The 18,880-nt window shown below is 47.3% G+C and overlaps 1 protein-coding gene across 11 annotated transcripts in view; it reads right to left on the reverse strand.

Moving 5' to 3' along the window:
- Positions 1 to 18,880, reverse strand: part of EPB41L1 (erythrocyte membrane protein band 4.1 like 1) — a 162,555-nt gene that overhangs the window by 110,209 nt on the left and 33,466 nt on the right. For all 11 annotated transcript variants that reach the window (XM_045295224.1, XM_045295221.1, XM_045295222.1 and 8 more), the window contains exon 3: positions 9,395 to 9,478. The gene's annotated coding sequence lies outside the window, so the exon portion shown is untranslated. The remainder of the gene's footprint in view (positions 1 to 9,394; positions 9,479 to 18,880) is intronic.

Below are 18,880 nucleotides of genomic sequence, written 5' to 3' on the forward strand. Positions count from 1 at the left end.
TGGAAGCAACAAGCAACAGTCAAGAAATCAACCAACAGTATTCCGTTGTGCAAATCTGCTGCACAGGACCTCTTTGAACTGTTCGAGTGCAAAGATGTCACTCGGAGGACTGAGGTGTGCCTGACTCAAGGTATGGCACTTTTAATCATGTCATATGCATGTGGAAGCGGAACTCTAAAGAAGGCAGACTAGAGAAGAATCCGTGCATTTGAATTAAGGTGTTGGTGAAAACGATTGCAAGTCTCATAGATCGCTAGAAGAAACAAATCTGTCTTGGAAGAGGTGCAGTCAGAATGTTCCTTAAAAGCAAGGATGGCAAGACTTGTCTTCTGTACTTGGGATCTATAACTAGAGAAGACCAGTCCCCGGGGAATAACCTCATGCTTGAGAAAGTCGAAGGCAGGGGAAAGGAGGAAGACCCTCCATGAGATGGTTTGACACAGCGGCTTCAAGAGTGGGCTCAAGGTAGCAACAATTATGAGGCTGGCACAAGACCAGGCAGTGTTGTGTTCTGTTACACGGGGGGTGGGGTGGGGGGGTGGTCATTATGAGTCGGAACAGACTGGACAGCACCTAACCCACCACCACCCTCCCTTAGGACAGATGGGGAAACAGGCCCAGAGAGGGAAAGGGCTTTGTAACAAGCCAGTATCTGTCTAGTTATTAACTATTATGGGTAGCACACTGATCTGGTGCTGTGACGGAGGAACAGTTGAAACTTCCACCTGGCTAGAGAGATGGCCCTTGACTATACATTGAAAGTAAGCCCAGCAGTGGGCTCATGGAAGTCGATTACATTGTCCTATTGCTCGGTATGTTTAAATTTTTCAATAATAAGAAGGTTAAAAGAAAGAAAGGGAGAAAGATAGCTGATGAGTGGACATATTTCAAGTCTGGCTTACACTCAGAAAATCAGTCAAATCACCCCAACCCAGGGAGATTTAGCTCAGACAGTTCTGAAGGTCAGGAAATGGCAGGTCTGCTGGAACACAATTCACCAACTCTCTGCCTGTTTTCTATCACATGTTCTGCCTCTGTGCTGTTACTAGGAAATCTGCATGCAAGGAGGAACCCAATCGGGCCAGCCTGGCCCTCATCTCTCCCACACTGACCCTCCTGGGGGTTACAGTGCCCCTGTCCTTGGGGAACTGACTGACCCTTTTAGGCTGCTTCTCTGTGGATCCACAAGATGGTCACCACACGAAGCAGAATGGGATCCTGTCAGCCGCTGGGAGGCAGGCAGCTATAAATCCAGAGAACTATGGTTAGGAAGCAAATTACAGGCCTGGCGCTGTAGGTTCACCACTCAGATGGCCTTTACCCAAGTTACTCAAAGTTTCCAGCAGGAGGGAACACACACAAGGTCAGAGACAGAATGAGAATGTGGGCCTGGTGAGAGAGAAGTGACACAACCCAAACCCACTGCCATTGGATTGATTCCAACTCATAGTGACCCTAAAGGACCAAGTAGAACTGCCCCATAGAGTTGCTAAGACAGAAGTAGACTGTCACCTTTGTCCTGTGGAGAAACTGGTGAGCTCAAGCCACAGACCAAACAATTTAACCATGGTGCCGCCAGGACACCAGCAATACAAGAGAGGCAGAAACTTATGGATGGAGCGAGACCACTAGGAGGCAATGCAGCATAATGGGTAAGTGCAGGGTTTAGGGAGCCCTGGAGCTCCAGTTCCAGCAACCCCCAACTCCCAGCTGGAAAGACCTGAATGAGTCACTTGGCCTCTCTGGGTCTGTATTTTCTCTGCTGGCTGCGTATTGAAGAAAATCCTACCTACCATCCAGAGTGGCTGTATGGATAGAATTATATATCAGATGCTTAACAAATTCTTGGCATGTGGTCAGTATCAATAGTAAATAAATAGTAGCTTTTTAAGAAAGTGTTAAGTAGAAAACAAAAACAGAACAAAAGACCAAGAAGCAAAGTAAATAGAAACTGAAAAACTGAGAACTGAAAAAATAATGAGCGCTGGTGGGATAGTAGTTTCGAATTGAGCTGCTAACTTCAAGGTCAGTAGTTTGAAACCACCAGCTGCTCCATGGGAGAAAGGGGCTTTCTCCTCCTGCAAAGAGTTACAGTCTCTGGGGGAGTGCAGTTTGGGGACCCAAGACCCATCTGTAGGCAACTGGACACCCCCTTACAGAAGGGTCTCAGGGAGGAGATGAGCCAGTCAGGGTGCAGGGCAGCAACGATTAAACATACAACTTTCCTCTAGTTCTTAAATGTCCTCCTCACCCACTATCATGATCCCAATTCTACCTTACAAATCTGGCTAGACCAGAGGATGTACACTGGTACAGATAAGAGCCGGAAACACAGAGAAGCCAAGACAGATGACCCCTTCAGGACCAGTGCTGAGAGTGGCGATACCGGGAGGGTAGAGGAAAGGTGAGGTAGAAAGGGGGGACCAATTATAAGGATCTACATATAACATCCTCCTTGGGGGATGGACAACAGAAAAGTGGCTGAAGGGAGATGTCGGACAGTGTAAGATAATAATAATTTATAAATTATCAAGGGTTCATGAGGGAGGGGGGAGCAGGGTAGGAAGGGGGTGGAAATGAGGAGCTGATACCAAGGGCTCAAGCAGAAAGCAAATTTTTTGAGAATGATGAGGGCAATAAATGTACAAATGTGTTTGACACAATGATGTATGTATGGATTGTGATAAGAGTTGTACGAGTCAAATACAGGGAATCCAGGACGGATGAGCCCTATAGGACCAGTGGTATGAGTGGCAAAACAGGGAGGGTAAAGGGAGAATGGGTAGGAAAGAGGGAACCGATTACATGGAACTGTGTGTGACCTCCTCCCTGGGGGACAGACAACCAAAAAGTGGATGAAGGGAGACGTCGGACAGGGCAAGATATGACAAAATACCCATTTATAAACTATCAAGGGCTCATGTGGGAGGGGGGAGCGGGGAGGGAGGGGAAAAATGAGGACCTAATGTCGGGGGTTTAAATGGAGAGAAAATGTTTTGAGAAACGATGTACAAATGCGCTTTACACAATTGATGTGTGTATGGATTGGGATAACAGTTGTATGAGCCCCTAATAAAATGTTTAAAAAAAAAAAAAAGTTGTACGAGTCCCCAGTAAAATGATTTTTTAAAAAAGGTACAGTCTCGGAAACCACAGGGGCAATTCTACCCTGTCCTATAGGGTTCGTGCTATGAAGATTGACCCTCTGGCAGAGAGTTTGGGTTTGCGAACCAATGCGAAGAAACACGTACACTTCACATACACCCCCAAAGCTGCTAAGCATAAAGAGATGACGTCTTCAGCAAAGGTTTGCAGTATTTGCAGGGTGCACGAGGCCCTCCTCTCTCCTCAGGCCTGCCTCCACAGGAGCTTCTTGAATTAATTCGGGAAGGCAGCTAACTAACCACACCACTGCACCACCAACACTGCTCTCGAATGATCTCTGAAGCACAGGTGTGTGGGAGAACCTAGCCTCACCCATATTCCTCTCCCCAGAATCTTCAAGGAAATAAACAGTTAAAGCGCAAATGCACATTGAGTTTACCTTACAGTACACGGTGAAAAGTGGAAACAGCACCTTCCCAGAAGAATGAATAATATGTGCACAGATGCTGAGCTAGTGGCAGGGAGTGCACCTGGGTGGCAGGAGCCTCAGGTCTGAAGTAAGGGTGAGAATAAATGATAAAAGGCTTTAATTGACCAGCCCACCACATGTTGTGCCCACATCATCCCAGTAAGCTTTAAAAACATGCTTTTTATCATGATTTTCGAGAAAATTGACATCACAAATTAGGCTCTCCTTTAACACTTTGCATCTGTATTATCAAGGCACCCTGGAGGGGTAGTGGGCTACATACCCACTGGGCTGCTCACGCTAAGGTCAGCAGCTCAAACTCACCAGTCGCACCAAGAGAGAAAGATGAGAATGTTCGCCCCTGTAAAGATTTAAACGTCTTAGAAACCCAAGGGGGCAGTTCTACTCTGTTGTACAGGATCACTCTGACAGTGTTTTAGTTTTGTTATGTTTTCTGTTTTATATATATATATACATATATATATGTATGTATATATATATATAAAAAACTTGGTGATACTGGTTACACTTTTCATAGTGGGTCAGTGTTATTATTTATTCTGGTTCTTCAGTTTCTCTTAATCTGGCTCCCTGCCCCCCTGCCCCTTTACTTTCTCATCTTTGGACTTGGGTAAATGTTGGCTCCTCGGTCTCATATAGATGACTATTTAGTGAGCACAGTACTTGTGGGTGACAGTATTAATTTTGTGAGTCACTCTGCCTTTTGATGACCACCAGGAGTGATTTTCAGTCCAAGTTTAAAGGGAATCCTAGGGTCATAGTCTCTGGGGTTCCTCTAGTCTAGTAAGTCTGGTCTATTTTTGTTTTCAAGGAACTCGAGTTTTGTTGTACATTTCTCCCATTCTGTCTAGGAAACATCTGTTGTACCCCTGGCCAGAGCAGTCAGTAATGGTAGCCAGGCACCATCTACTTCTCTCAAAGCCCATGAGGCCACGGTTCATGTAGACTCTTAGCCCTGCAAATCCGTTTCTTCTACAAGTCTTTGGTTTCTCTGGTGCTCCAGGTCCATAGAAACCACTAGCTGTATCTCAGATGGCTGCTTACAAGCTTCTAAACAACCCACCCCACACCCCACGCTACTCACCAAATGAGAATGTAGAACATTATCTTAATGAGTGTATCAATTGGCCAAGCTGGGCCCCCTCCTCCATCGCACCAATTTTTAAAATAATCCCACCAGACAAGTTTTTTTTGTTGGTTTCTTAAATTCATTTTATTGGGGGCTCATACAACTCTTATCACAATCCATACATACATCAATTGTGTAAAGCACATTTGCACATTCGTTGGCCTCATCATTCTCAAAACATTTGCTCTCCACTTAAGCCCCTGGCATCAGCTCCTCATTTTACCCCTCCCTCCCCGCTCCCCCCTCCCTCATGAGCCCTTGATAATTTATAAATTATTATTATTTTGCCATATCTTACACTGTCCGACATCTCCCTTCAACTTTTCTGTTTGCATCCCCCAGGGAGAAGGTTATATGTAGATCCTTGTAATCGGTTCCTCCCTTTCCACCCCACCCACCCGGTATCACAACCCTCACCACTGGTCCTGAAGGGATCATCTGTCCTGGCTTCCCTGTGTTTCCGGTTCCTATCTGTACCAGTGTACATCCTCCCACCAGGCACGTATTAATGTACTCATTTAATGAAGAAAAAGTGAAGCTCAGATAGGGAAGGCAAGTCGTCCAAGGAAATACAGGCCATAAGCAAAGAGTGGAGATTCAAAACCAGCGCTTTCTTCTAGCCCACGCAATATCAGAACCTAAGGCCAAGCTCATTGGCTCTGGAGATGGGACTCTCCATCTCTACTTCTCACTAGCTGTGTGATCTGGAGAAAATTGCTTAGTTTTCTGAGCCTCAGTTTACTTAACTAAAACAGGAAAAACCATAGCCCCTGCCTCATGGTGTTAAGCGAACTTAAGACAACATTGCAAGGAACATGTATTGCATACAGTAATACATACACAGTAGCTTGTTATTCATTATGCTTAGATCTCTAGGCAACCCCACCAGCCCCTACAGGACTTCACAGTGGTTGCAGGTGCCTAGCTGAGTCCAGTCCAGTCTTTGGAGCAAACCAGTGGCCACGCTCATTTCTGAGGGAGCTAAGAGAGCCCAGGCTTTGCAGCAACCTTGGAATGCCTGGAAATGACCCCCTCCACTCTCTGTTCTCGTTCCATGGCAGATGCTGAGCCAGACCCTGTTTTCATGGGGGTGGCATGACAGTTACAGCCAGTGGGTCCCACTCACTGACCTTATCATGATTGGCTCCTTCCCTTCAGTACCTTCTGGACAGGTAACCTAAAACTGCAGAGGGTAACCTAGAACTCAGAGACCATCTGGTCCCACCACTCATTTTATCAATGAGAAAAATGAAGATGAGATAAGTAGGGACCTAACTCTCCTAACTGGGCTATTGGAGTTTCTGATTCATATATCATCTCCATTTTTTTTCATAAAGGAGCCCTAGTGAGCTGTTAAGCTCTAAGGTTAGTAGTTCAAACCCACCAACTGCTTCTTGGGAGAAAAATGAGGCTTTCTGCTCCCATAAAGATTAACAGCCTCTGACCCATAGCATTACGGGGGACAACATTGGAGACGCAGTGTGAGAATTACGCCCAATCTAACCCCACCACACCGAGGCGAAACATTAAGGGAGTGCAACAGAATAGCAAGGGGAACAGAGGGAAAAAGTCCCCAGGGAATACCAAAAATAGACTTTGGGGCCAGGGCACGGCACCCCACCAGACTCCACCAGAAAACACTCCTAAAGGTCAACAAACAGACCTTGAACTATTTATAGGCTTTTTGGGGGGGTAATTTGTTTTGTTTTTGTTTTCTTTTCTTTTCTTGTATTGCTTTGTTTTGCTCTGTCTTTTTTGTGCATATTATTACTTCTGCAGGTCTATCTAGATGACACTCAGGATAAACAATCTGGAGGAGAAAACAATGGACCAATGGTTCCATGGGGAAAGGACGTAGTGTTAACAAACCCAGGGACAAGGGAACAAGTGAACCAAAATTGATGGTGAGGATGGTATAGGAGGCCTGGTAAGGCTTGATCAAGGGTAATGTAACTGAGGAATTTCTGAAACCCAAATGAAGGCTGGACATGATAACAGGACAAGAGAAAAGTAAAAGGAAATACAGGAAAGAACTAGGAGATAAAGGACACTTATAGAGGTCTAAATACAGGCATGTATATATGTAAATATATTTGTGACGATGGGGAAATAGATCTATGTGCATATATTTATAGGTTTAGTACTAAGGTAGCAGATGGACATTGGGCCTCTACTCAAGTACTCCCTCAATGCAAGAACACTTTGTTCTATTAAATTGGCATTCCATGATGCTCACCTTCCTGACACAATCGCTGAAGACAAAGCAAGTGCATAAGTAAATGTGTTGAAGAAAGTTGATGGTGCCCAGCTATCAAAAGATATAGTGTCTGGGGTCTTAAAGGCTTGAAGATAAATAAGCAGCCATCTAGCTGAGAAGCAACAAAGCCCACGTGGAAGAAGCACTCCAGCCTGTGTGATCATGAGGTGTCGATAGGATCAGGTATCAGGCATCAAAGAACAAAATATCATATCATTGTAAATTAAGGGGAGTGCAGATTGGGGACCCAAAGCCCATCTGTAGGCAACTGGACATCCCTTTACAGAAGGGTCGTGGGGAGGAGATGAGCCAGTCAGGCTGAAGTATAGCACTGATGAAACATATAACTTTCCTCTAGTTTTTTAATGCTCCCCCCCCACACTATCATGATTCCAATTCTACCTTACAAATCCGGCTAGACCACAGGATGTACACTGGTACAGATAAGAGCTGGAAACACAGGGAATCCAGGACAGAAAAACCCCTCAGGGTAAATAATGAAAGTAGCATTGCCAGGAGGGTAAGGGAAAGGTGGGGGTAGAAAGGGGAAACCAATCACAATGATCTACATCTAACCCTCTCCCTGGGGGGGACACAACAGAAAAGTGGCTGAAGGGAGGCATTTGTCAGTGCAAGACATGAAAAAATAATAATTTATAAATTATCAACAGTTCACGAGGGGTGAGGATGAGGAGCTGATACCGAGGGCTCAAGTAGAAAGCAAATGTTTTGAGAATGATGAGGGCAAGAAATGTACAAATGTGCTTGACGCAAGGGATGGATGTATGGATTGCGATAAAAGTTGTACAAGCCCCCAATGAAATGATTAAAATAAAAAGATTACCAGCCTCAGAATCCCACAGGAGTTCTACTCTGTCCTAAAGGGTCCTTATGAGTTACGCAGAGATTTTGGGGCGGGGAAGGGGTTATTTTTTGTTATGTCAAATTTAAATATACATATTCAAATTGCAAGCCTGATTTGGGAGGCAGGCCAAGACTGGGATCAGGCAGGCTTGGGTTCAAATCCCTACCCTTTTATTTGTTTACACACTAGAAAACAGTGGAGGGCAGAGGCTAAGAGCTTGAGTTTTAGTCCCAGTGCCACTTCCTGTCGAATGGCTCATTTTACCAATCACAGCTTGACCTCGGCAAAACCTATGCCACAGAGTCATCTGAGGATGGAATGAAAAACCCATCAACATGTCAAGCACTCAATAATAAAACTGTTGTTTCTCAATGTGTTATTACTCTTATCTTCATGCTATGCATGGGGTATGTTGCCAGCAAGTGGCAAGAAATTACCTCTGTCTCAAAGCTCCCCTCAGAGAATCATGGAAGGCTCATGCTGGCTAGGGCCCCATTTTACAGGTAAGGGAACTGAGGCCCGGAGGGAAGTGGCTTGCTGAAAGTTAGGGAGCAAGTTGAAAGAGTTGAATTAGAACCCAAATCTCTTGATCCTTTCTGACTTAATTCCAGAAGCATAGACCCTTGCTCTCCAGACAGTTGTGTTTGTGCATGGATTAACCAAGGAAGATGGTCTTTCACACCCAAATGCCACAGTGTAGCTGGTCAAGGCCAGAGTGGAATTAGAGCAATCTGGCTATCAAGGTTGCCCAGGCCAGAAGCAGGGCAGAGTGCCATGCCAACTGACAAGACCAACTGGGCCAGCAGCCAAAGTGACAGCGTAGGCACAGCTCAGGGCCCTCTCACCAGCTACATAATAAAGTAATTACGGGATTAGGGATAAAATTAGTCACTTGTGTAATTATTTTGCTCGGAACAAGAACAGAAAGGCCTGTTTTAAGAGTTGTTCCTTGGCCCCTCCAAGAGTATTCGTGTAGGATGCTGATGAGCGCACCCATAACAAACTCACTGCCATCGTATGGCCACCCCCTGTGGGCTTCTTTCTCCTGTGGATCTGCTGGTGGTTTTGAACCGCCACCCACACGATCACCGCCCAATGCGTAACCACAACACCACCAGGGCTCCTGAATGCACACATATCGAACACGCATTTCTGTACACACACAGTAGTTATGGTTGGGTACGAAGAGGACTGCTTGGTTTTCTGCGGCAGGGCCGTACAGGGGGTCCCACACCTACCAGTCCTAACACTGAAGGCCAGAGGTTTTGGTCTCTGATTTAAAACCCCTTTGTTGCACTCTCCTCCTTCAAGCCCCCCAGCATGGAGAATCTGATGATACTTATGTCTGTCTGTAAGCACAGCACCTTAAGGCTGGGTTTCCGGAGCCTTGCCTCCATCTTGGACATTGGCAGCACAATTCCAGCAGTATGGGAACCCACTCATGGAAAGCCTTGGCCTTGGTCACCTACCCTGCCTCCCCACCAAAGACGTCTACACCCCAGTCCTCAGAACCTGGGACTATGTTGCTTTGTGGCAAAAGGAACTTACTTGGTGCATGCAATTAGATGAAGGGCTCTGGGATGGGAAGATTCGCCTGGATCCCCTGGCTGGGTTCACCGTCGACACAGGGCCCTTTAAAATGAAAGAGAGAGTGAGCATCAGAGAAGCAGAGAAGTGAGGACTGGAGCAAGGCTGGAGTGTGTCATTTCTGGGAAAGGGCCAGGAGCCAAGTAATGTGGGCAGCTTCTAGAAGCTGGGAAAGGCAAGGGTACGGATTCACCCCTAGAGCCTCCAAAGGAACGCAGCTCGGCCAACACCTTCATTTTGGCTCTAGAAGACTTATTTCTAGACTTCTGACCTCTAGAAATTTAAGATAATAAATCCTTGTCATTTTAAATCACTAAGGCTGTGGTCATTTGTTCCAGCAACTATAGTCAACTAGCAGGACCACGACGGGAAGAAACCTTGGAGCTCATCTTTCTCTCCAGAATCAAAACCCCAGATGAAACTCCTTTCTCGAGGGACTTGCAGGGAGACCCCTGGGGGCTGGAGCAGACTCTGAATGTATCTCTGGGGAAGAGGGCTGGGCTGAGTACCCAAACGCTAACCCAGAAAGAGACCTCAGGAGGGACAGCACTCGGAGAAAAAGAAAGAAAAGAAAAACCCCTGTGGCATAGTGCATGATGCACTGGAGTGCTAATCATAAGGTCAGCAACTGGAAACCATCAGCCACCCCTCCGGCGAAAGAGGAGGCTTTCTACTCCCATAAAGAGTTACACGCTCAGAAACCCAAGGGGGCAGTTTTACACTGTTTGAGAGGGCCACTGTGAGTCAGAATGGACTTGACAACAACGAGAGGGAAATGATGGGTGAGGCCCATCGCTAACAGCTGTATTCCAGTGACTTGGCCCCTCCATCATGTTATCTAACTTAGGGACCCCACTCCCATAAGCCATACCATTCCCAGAGGTAGCCTAGCATGGGGAAAGGAACTATCGAGAGCAGTGGTTCTCAAACTTCCGAATGCCGAGACCCTCTCATACAGTTCCTCATGTCATGGTGACCCCCCAACCATAACATTATTTTCATTGCTACTTCATCACTGTCATTTTGCTACTGTTATGGATCGGGCGACCCCTGTGAAAGGGTCGTTTGAACCCCAAAGGGGTCGCCGCCCACAGGCTGCGAACCGCTGATCTAAGGCTGGGAACTCTGGGTTCTGGCTTTAGCTCAGCTCCGGAGTCACTAGGACCTAGTGACTCAGTGATCACAGACCAGCCTCCTCTTCTCTCTAGGCCTCCCCATTGTCATCACAGTGCAACCTGTCTCAAGTGCTGGTCTTGGGTGTTTAAACACTTCTTACACCTTTTCACAGATGATGAAACTTCCTAGCAGCCCTGTGAAGTAGCACATGCTCCTGATGCCCATTTTACAGCTGAGGAAAGACGTTTAAGGAGGTTAATAGCTGAGCCCCCTCGGACCCAGGCAGCCTCACTCCACCATCCTTTCTCATGGCCCATTTTAGAGTGGGGGGCGGGTGGGGAGGACTTGATGAGAGGAGGGTCCTGAGACAACAGAAATAGACTCCGCAGACTGAGAGAAACCAACAACTCCTGCCTGCTCTCCTCTGGACTTTGGGGTTTCAGATGACACAGCAACTCGGCAAGATGGACCGAATGCCTGAACGCACCCCCTGCAGGCTTGGCCCCAGGAATCCCCTTCGAGGGATGCCTCACCACCACTCTAAGACATAGAAAAAATCATCCCTAACAGCACAACCTGGTCTGTCAATAGAACAAGGAGTCGGTCAGGGGTGTATTTCATGGGGCCCTTTGGACCAAGAGAGAAGACAACTTCAGCCACACTGGGGAGTGGAAAACGGGGAAGTGCCCAAGATGCACTCCGGAGGAAGCTAGCCCATGAAGAAACGCTGGACAGAAACACGGCAAATGCCCAACAATACGCAGGGGCCGTTTTTTCCCTCCTGTGTTTCTAAATCTCTGTACTACTTTTATAATGAAAACAAATAAAGCATCTCAACAAAGCCTGGAGGAACTGACGCCCTGAGAAGGAAGGGAGTCAAAGGAGAGCTGGCAAAGAGGAGCTAGGGCCAGGTGTCATGGAGGCAAAGGCAAGAGCCGAGGGCCGCGTGGCCCTGCTCCCCTGCCCCTGCCTGCGTTCCTCGTGCACACCAGAAAGATCCAGGGATGGACGCACTCCCCACTGAGAAGCCAGAAAGTGTGCCCCTATCTGTGTATGCAGGACTAGCACTTAAGATGCAAACCAAGCCCCTCAGAGGAGCAATAAAGCACCCACAACTACCTACCCCCCTAGGGCCCGGGCCAGGCCAATGTGAGCGGGCTTCATGTACCAGGGTCTGGGTCGAATTTTCTAGTGTGTTCATTACTCTTCCGGCTCTTAACAACACACCAATTCTACTTTCTGTGTTTTCACAGGGAGCCACGTGTCACACATGCGCGCGCACACACACACACACACGCTAGCTTTCTTCCGAGTCCCAACCCTCAGCTACTTTGCAATCTGTCTCTTAAGAGTCTATGCCTCCTTGATTAAGCGCTCACTCGAGCAGGCCCAGAATCATTTTCCCACTCACTAGAGACACATATTCCCCCACCCACATATGGACCTACCAGCCTCTCTTCTTCTCCTCCTCTCTCCTGCCCTCTTTTCACCCATCTCATCAATGACCCCAAGCAATGCCAAGCAAAGGAGAGACGGTCCCCCAGCAACTCAGGACCCAGGGCAATGCTCTATCCCTGCCCCTTACCACACCCAGGGGCTAAGTCCAAGCTGTGGCGTTTAGAGCCCAGAAGTGAGGGAGGCCAGATTACGGTTAAACCAAGTGCTGGAGGACAATAACCTAAGATGCTACCTGTGACCCATGGTCTAGTGAGTCAACAAGAAAGCCAGGCTGAATCACTGCCAGATGTTCCCCCTCGTCCCCGGAGCCTCAGACAACTGCCACCCCAAATGTAAGGCCATTCTCCGGAGCCCTCTGTGGTTTGAGCGTGCTCGCACCGACATGGCCAGTATCAATTAGGCCGCCCACTTTCCTGCCAGTGAGCTCAGCCTCATTACTTTGCTCCACTTTCAGCTCATCTGAAAAATCCTCATTCGAGGTCCCTGGAGGATCTTAAAAGTGTTATTCAAACATTAGCTCTGACACACGGCCTCCCCCATTCAAACATGACCTGCCCAAAGCAGCACTTTCTTCTCCTTGCTTTTTGGTCCTGTCAGGAATGAGCCATTTCTAAGGCCCACCAGCGGCCCACAAGTTCCGAAGCCTTGCACCCCTCCTTAATCAAGACATTCCTCCATATCGCTCCCCACCCCCCTTTAAAGGGGTGAAGGGGAAGGGGACTTGATGTTGCCTGTAGACATCAAGGGGTGTCATCCCATTCAACCTTTGCAAAAACCCCATGAGGTGGCATTATGATTCCTGTGTTATAGATGTGGAAACGGAAGCTGAGCCACACTCCCAAGGTCACCTAGCCATCATATGTGGCCCCTCAGGACCACAGGGTTCCTGGGCTCTCCTCATGGCCCACACCCATCCCAGCATGCTCTACTCTGCAGGCTGCCCCAGCCTGACCCTGCAGTAGAAATCCTTACTCCTTTGTTTCAAATCCTGAACCTGGTTCCAGGTGCACAGGATGAGAATAAGAATGTAGAGCTTCTAGAACAGGTTTGAGGGGGGGTATGCAAACAGAAAATAATTCTAAGAGCTGGTTGCAGCCCCGCTCCTGACCTGCACCTTACAGGGGAACCATGAGACAGCATGCTCAGTGGAGCAATGGGCTCAGATGAGGGCTCTAAAAGGTCAGGAGGCAGCCTGAGAGCTGGGTGGTCAAGGAAGTCAGGGCAGAAAGACCAGAGTTACCCCAATTCCTTTTTTTTTTTTTTACAAAAGGAGAAGCTGAGGCCCAAGGATGGAAAGGGACCTCCTGGAGGCCGAGGGCGAGGGAGCTGTGCCAGAATTCGAATGCAAGTCCCTGACCCTTGGGTCAGCTTTCCTGCACTTCGAAGAAGGAAGGGCCGGGAGCAAACCATGCCTGGAATGAATGACAAGAGGAGTCAGCTACTGTCTAGTTGAGAAAGTTGAGCCCAGAAACCTGTATTTTGAGGGGCTCCCCGCTTCAGTCTAGCCTCTCACATCACGGAAGATGTAGGCAGAAACAGGCTTTTCCATTCACCAAAGCTCAAGCTCCACTGGAAGCCAATCAGAGCCTGGAAAGGAGGCAGAAACTTTGTTCCCCTGGCAACGCAGACAAAGGCTTCTCTTGAGCGCAGCAATCGACTGGAGCTAGATGTGGACTGTATCTCAGCCCATCCACACAGGGCTCTCCTCTCTCTTCACCAAGAGAGGAACCGATGCAGTTGCTTCCATTTTAGCCCCCAGCCCCCACTCATGTCTGTGGGCTCATCTTTGATAGGGAGAAGAGATATGGGTGGACCTCCAAGTTGGGGGTCTATGGACATCCAGGTATGTGGCTCTGTGATGGACTGAATGTCCATCAGTGCACCACCTCCAACTCCCCCTCCCACAAAAGCAGCGGGGAGAGTGTCAGCCACAGACCCACAGGGGAGCTTGCAGCTGCACATCAGGGGCCTGGATCCAGGCCTAGCTCTGACATTAATGTACAACTGGACCTTGGACAAGTCTCATCCCCTCTCTCTTGGGACCTCATTTTCTCCAAGTGGAGGGGTTGGACTGGGTAATCTAAGACCCATGCTTCTTTGGAATAACAACTCCCAGTCCACACTCATTAAAAAAAGAGAGAGAGAGAGAGAGAGAGAGAGAGAGGCCAGAGAGAGATGGGGGCAGAATCTTACATTGGAAAAGCTGCCCAGCTCCAGTCCAGTGCCCTAGAATACACAGAACATCCCACGGACTGAAAATGACTCTGCCCACTTTGAGGAAAAGGAGTGAAAAAAAATCACAAATCAACTGATGGATGCTGAGAAACTGCTTCCAAATAGGATCCCTAGCTTTGGCCCCTGCAGCCCTGGCCACTACCTCCTCTTCCTTCAAATCCAGTCCCTAATCTGATGGGGAAGAGGTGGGCACAATGTGGCCATCTGGGACTGTCTCATCATTAGGAAGGAGTCAATCATTCAGAGACTTTAGAAAGATTTTCCCTCCCAAGCATCGAGCCAAAGGCAGGGATCTCAGGATGCCTCTCAATTTCCTGAGAACTCAAGTTGTTGGCATCACAACCCACATACATTCTCCACACTTATGACTCTGTAATCCCTTCAGCCACTCAGCTGAGAAACCCTGTGTCACCCCCAAATTCCTGTTCCTTCTCACCCCACTCTCCCACACCCACCCAATGGAAGCCCTGACATCCCTCTGCTCATTCTTGCCTTTCCTTCACTGTGGCTAACCTTAGATGCATCACTTCTCACCGGTCACACCAACAGCATCTCCACTGGCCTGCTGGGCTCCAGCCTTGTCCTCCTGACCCATCCTTCCCACTGCCAGAAACTGGATCCCCTTATTTCTAACCTAACACCCCATAGCAACCCTTAGCACCAACACACACTTGCTGAGGGATCTGAACTCACCTGCTGCTCTGCTTTCTTTTTCTGGGATCCCCAACAGACAGCCCATAGAACGCCCCCTTCTGTTTCATGCCTCTAAACTGTTCTCGACACTTGTGCTTGCTGCCTGGAATGCTCCTTCTGGATCCACGACTTCTGAATGAAGGGTAACAGTTCCCATGAGTGAGTGCTCTGTATGTGCCTGGTACTCTGCTAAACCCTTCATCTGCACAGCTGGGTTGATCCTCGCTGTGAGACCCTGGTGGTGTCATGGTTACACATTGGATGGCTAACCGCAAACTCCGCAGTTTCTCCAAGGGAGAAAGATGAGGCTTTCTCCCCCAGTAAAGAGTTAGTCTCAGAAACGCACAGGGACGGTTCTACCTTGTTCTCTAGGGTCTCTATGGGTTGGTATCCACTTGATGGCAGTGAGTTGTTTATAAGACCCTAGTAGTTAAGCTTTGGATTGCTAGCATTGACTAAGCATTGCTCAGCAGTTTGAAACCACCAGATACTCTGCAGGAGAAACATGGGTTTTCTACTCCCCTAAAGAACTGCTGCCTCAGAAACCACGGGGGCAATTGTACCTGTGAGTTTGAGGGGTTTGGGGTTTTTTTAATAAGACCCAGTGACACAGTAGTTTAGCCCTTGGTGCCAATTAGAAGGTCAGTTTTGCAGTCTGCTTTTGTAAAGATTTCAGCCTGGGAAAACCTATGGGAAGTTTTACTCTGTCCTATAGGGTTGTATGCATTAGACTCAACCTGATGACAATGAGTTTAGTTTTCTTTTTTAGCAGTTATACCTTTAAAAAAAAAAACCATTTTATTGGGAGCTCCTACAGATATTATAACACTCCATAATTCAGTTAGATCAAGCATCATTTTACAATTGCTGCCACAGTCAGTTTCAGAACATTTTCTTTCTTCTTGAACTCTTTGATATCAGCTCCCTTTTATCTCCCACCTTCCCCACCCTACCCCACAGGAACCCTTATTATTATAGTATAGCTTATTATTATTATTTGCCATACAATATACCAGTCAATGTATCTGTTCACCTGCACTTCTGTTATTCATTCCCCTCCAGTGGGGCTATACAGTCATCATTGCTAGCAGCTCCTCCTTCCTAGCCCCCCCACCCTCCCTCTTCCCATACACTCAGGAAATCATTACTCCCATTACTATTTCTGAAGGGTTATCTATCTTGGCTTTCATGCATCAAATGCTCTTAATTATACAAATGAACACACGCAGGCCTAACAAGATGTATGAGGTAAAACAAAGGCCATAGTAGTAAGGGGAGGAAATATTAAAGAACTAGAGGATAGTTATGTGTTTCATCAGTGTTATACCCCTCCCTTCTGTATGGCCCTTCAGTGAGGGACTGTCCAATTATATTACAGGTGGGTTTTGGGTCTCCACTTTGTCCATGCTCCTTCCCGCCAATTTGATTGCTTGTTTTTGAACTTCTGATACCTATCCCCATTGACACCTCATGATCACATGGCTGGTGTGCTTCTTCCACATTGGTTAATGCTATCAGTTCCCCCTTTCTCCACCCACCTTCCCCTTGTCCTCCTGGTATTGCTACTCCCATTACTATTCCTGAGGGATTTAGCTCTCCTGGAGTTCATGTGTCGAGAGCTCTTATTTGTACCAGTATATTTGTTCTGGTGTAGCTGAATTAAAGAATTAGAGGAATGTTGTGTGTTTCATCAGTACTATACTGCACCCTGGTTGACCCTTCTGTGAAGGGATGTCCAATTGTCTACAGGTGGGCTTTGGATCTCCACTTGAGCCTCCCTCTTTCGCATCAATGTGATCGTTTGTTTTGGGTCTTCCGATGCCTGATACCTGATCCTGTCAACACCTCATGATCACACAGGCTAGTGTGCTTCTGCCATGTGGGCTTTGTTGCTTCCTTGATAGATAGCCACTTGTTTAACTTCAAGCCTTTAAAACCCCAGACGCTATGTCTTGAAATAGCTGGGCACCATCAGCTTTTTTCACCACATTTGCTTATGCACCCATTTTGTCTTCAGCAATAGTGTCGGGAAGGTGGTATCATACAGTGCCACATTATTAGAACAAACCATTCTTGTACTGAAGTAAGATTTAAGGAGAGGCCCAAAGCCCATCTGCTTCCTTGTTTTATTTACATAAAAATACATACATAGACAAATACACTTATCTTTATATATTTATATATCTATATTTATACCTATATATAATTTTTACTTTCTTATTTCCTCCTGCCCCACTATCATGTTTACCCATAGTTCACCTCTCAGTAATTCCTCTCAGATAAATTTCAATTGATCAAACATGACCAGGAACTCTATATCCTCCTCAACGTCAATTTTAGAACCCTTGCTATTCCCCTGTCCCCTCTTTATTGGCTCACTGCTCACCCTCCCTAGACTCCTCCCTTCCCATCTCCCACCCACCCCCACTCCCCACCGACGGTCCCTTCACTGTCTCCTTGGGATTGCTTATCCTGCCTATCTTAAATAGACACCAAAGGAAAAGAAGAAGAAAAAAAGATCATACAAATAGTTCCAAGGCTGCTATCCTGACCCAGGGTAGACAGGTATTCCTCTATTAAATAGTCATCAGTCCAGTCCTGTTTTCTTTCAGGGAGCCTTATCCCGGGACCTGCTTACCTAACTGCACTTACACCCTCTTATTCTGCAGCATTCCTGACGCAGGGGCGCACCTCCTAGGAGTCCACCATTGCTCTTCCTGCAGTCAGGGACAGAGGGGCCCAGTGCCCCCACCCCATGCTGTCACACCTTTAGACTTTCAGTTTGGCCCCCTGGTGAGTAGAGTTTGGTTTCCTTTTAAGATCCTCTGAGGCAAGTCCTAATGGCAGCCTGTTTACAGATGAAGATGAACACAGGTGTGAATTAACCTGCCAGAAGTCACATGGTTGATAAGAGGCGGAAACCAGATGATAAATTCAAACCTTCCGACTTTGAAGTGGCCCCAATTCTCTGTCCCCCGAGAAGGGTGAGGTTGCAAAGAAAACAACTCATTCCCAATTGTGTCCCTTCCTTCTAGGCTTGTGGGAATGGCCTGCCTCCCAGAGTGACTCCTGAGAAGGCCGGTCTGCATCTCTCTGCATTCCCCCACCCCAGCTCCTACACCAACCCCTGCTCCGTGTAGAGGGAGTGTGAGCTCACTTCTCAGTAGCAGAACATTGGAGTAACAATGAATGACCCAGCAAAGACTTCCAACCATTGTATTTCAGGCCATCTAAACTCTCTGTCCAAGTATCAGGGATTCTTTTCCACCTTAATTGCCCCCTTGCACCCACTCGTACTTTAGCCATTGTGAACTGGGGGGCCCTTCCCCATGGGGCCATGTTGAATCTCCCTACAAGCTGCCATTTTCTGAGTATTTACAAAGAGCCATGTCTTCAACTAGCACTCTTTCATTCCTTCCAACTCATTCATCCAACAAATACCTACTGTGTGCCGTGTACTGTGGAGGCCAGAAAGAAGATGACAAACAAAGATGAATTTACAAGCAATAGGAAGGTATCAGGAGATGGAGGTGGAGAACAACAGGGTGGAAGACACAAGAAGGAGTTGCGTTCAGCTGAAAGGCAAAGGAGAAGGATGCGAGGCTGCCAAAGGCCAGGAAAGGGGATTCTAAGCAGAAGCAACAACACATGCAAAGGTGGGGGAGAAGTCCAACAAACAAGAAGACTCCTGTGGCTGAAGGCCATGGAACCTGAGGGAGTGGCTGGAGAAAGGGAGGCAGAGACCAGCTCATTCAGATTGGTGTGATACAAAGGACCCCCTCTGGCTGCCTTGTGGATGGGAGATTGGAGACTAGAGATAATGTACATAATATATACATAAAATGTATGCAAAGTGACTAACTTCTGATCAACACAGTGTCAGAACTTAGATTTCTTGAGGACATATGATCTCTAAAGGCTTGGTTGTTAGATAGGGAAACTGTG

The sequence above is a fragment of the Echinops telfairi genome, unplaced genomic scaffold (assembly GCF_000313985.2).
Source record: "Echinops telfairi isolate 266 unplaced genomic scaffold, ASM31398v2 ScPeMD7_5592;HRSCAF=6446, whole genome shotgun sequence".
NCBI classification, from domain to species: Eukaryota; Metazoa; Chordata; class Mammalia; order Afrosoricida; family Tenrecidae; genus Echinops; species Echinops telfairi.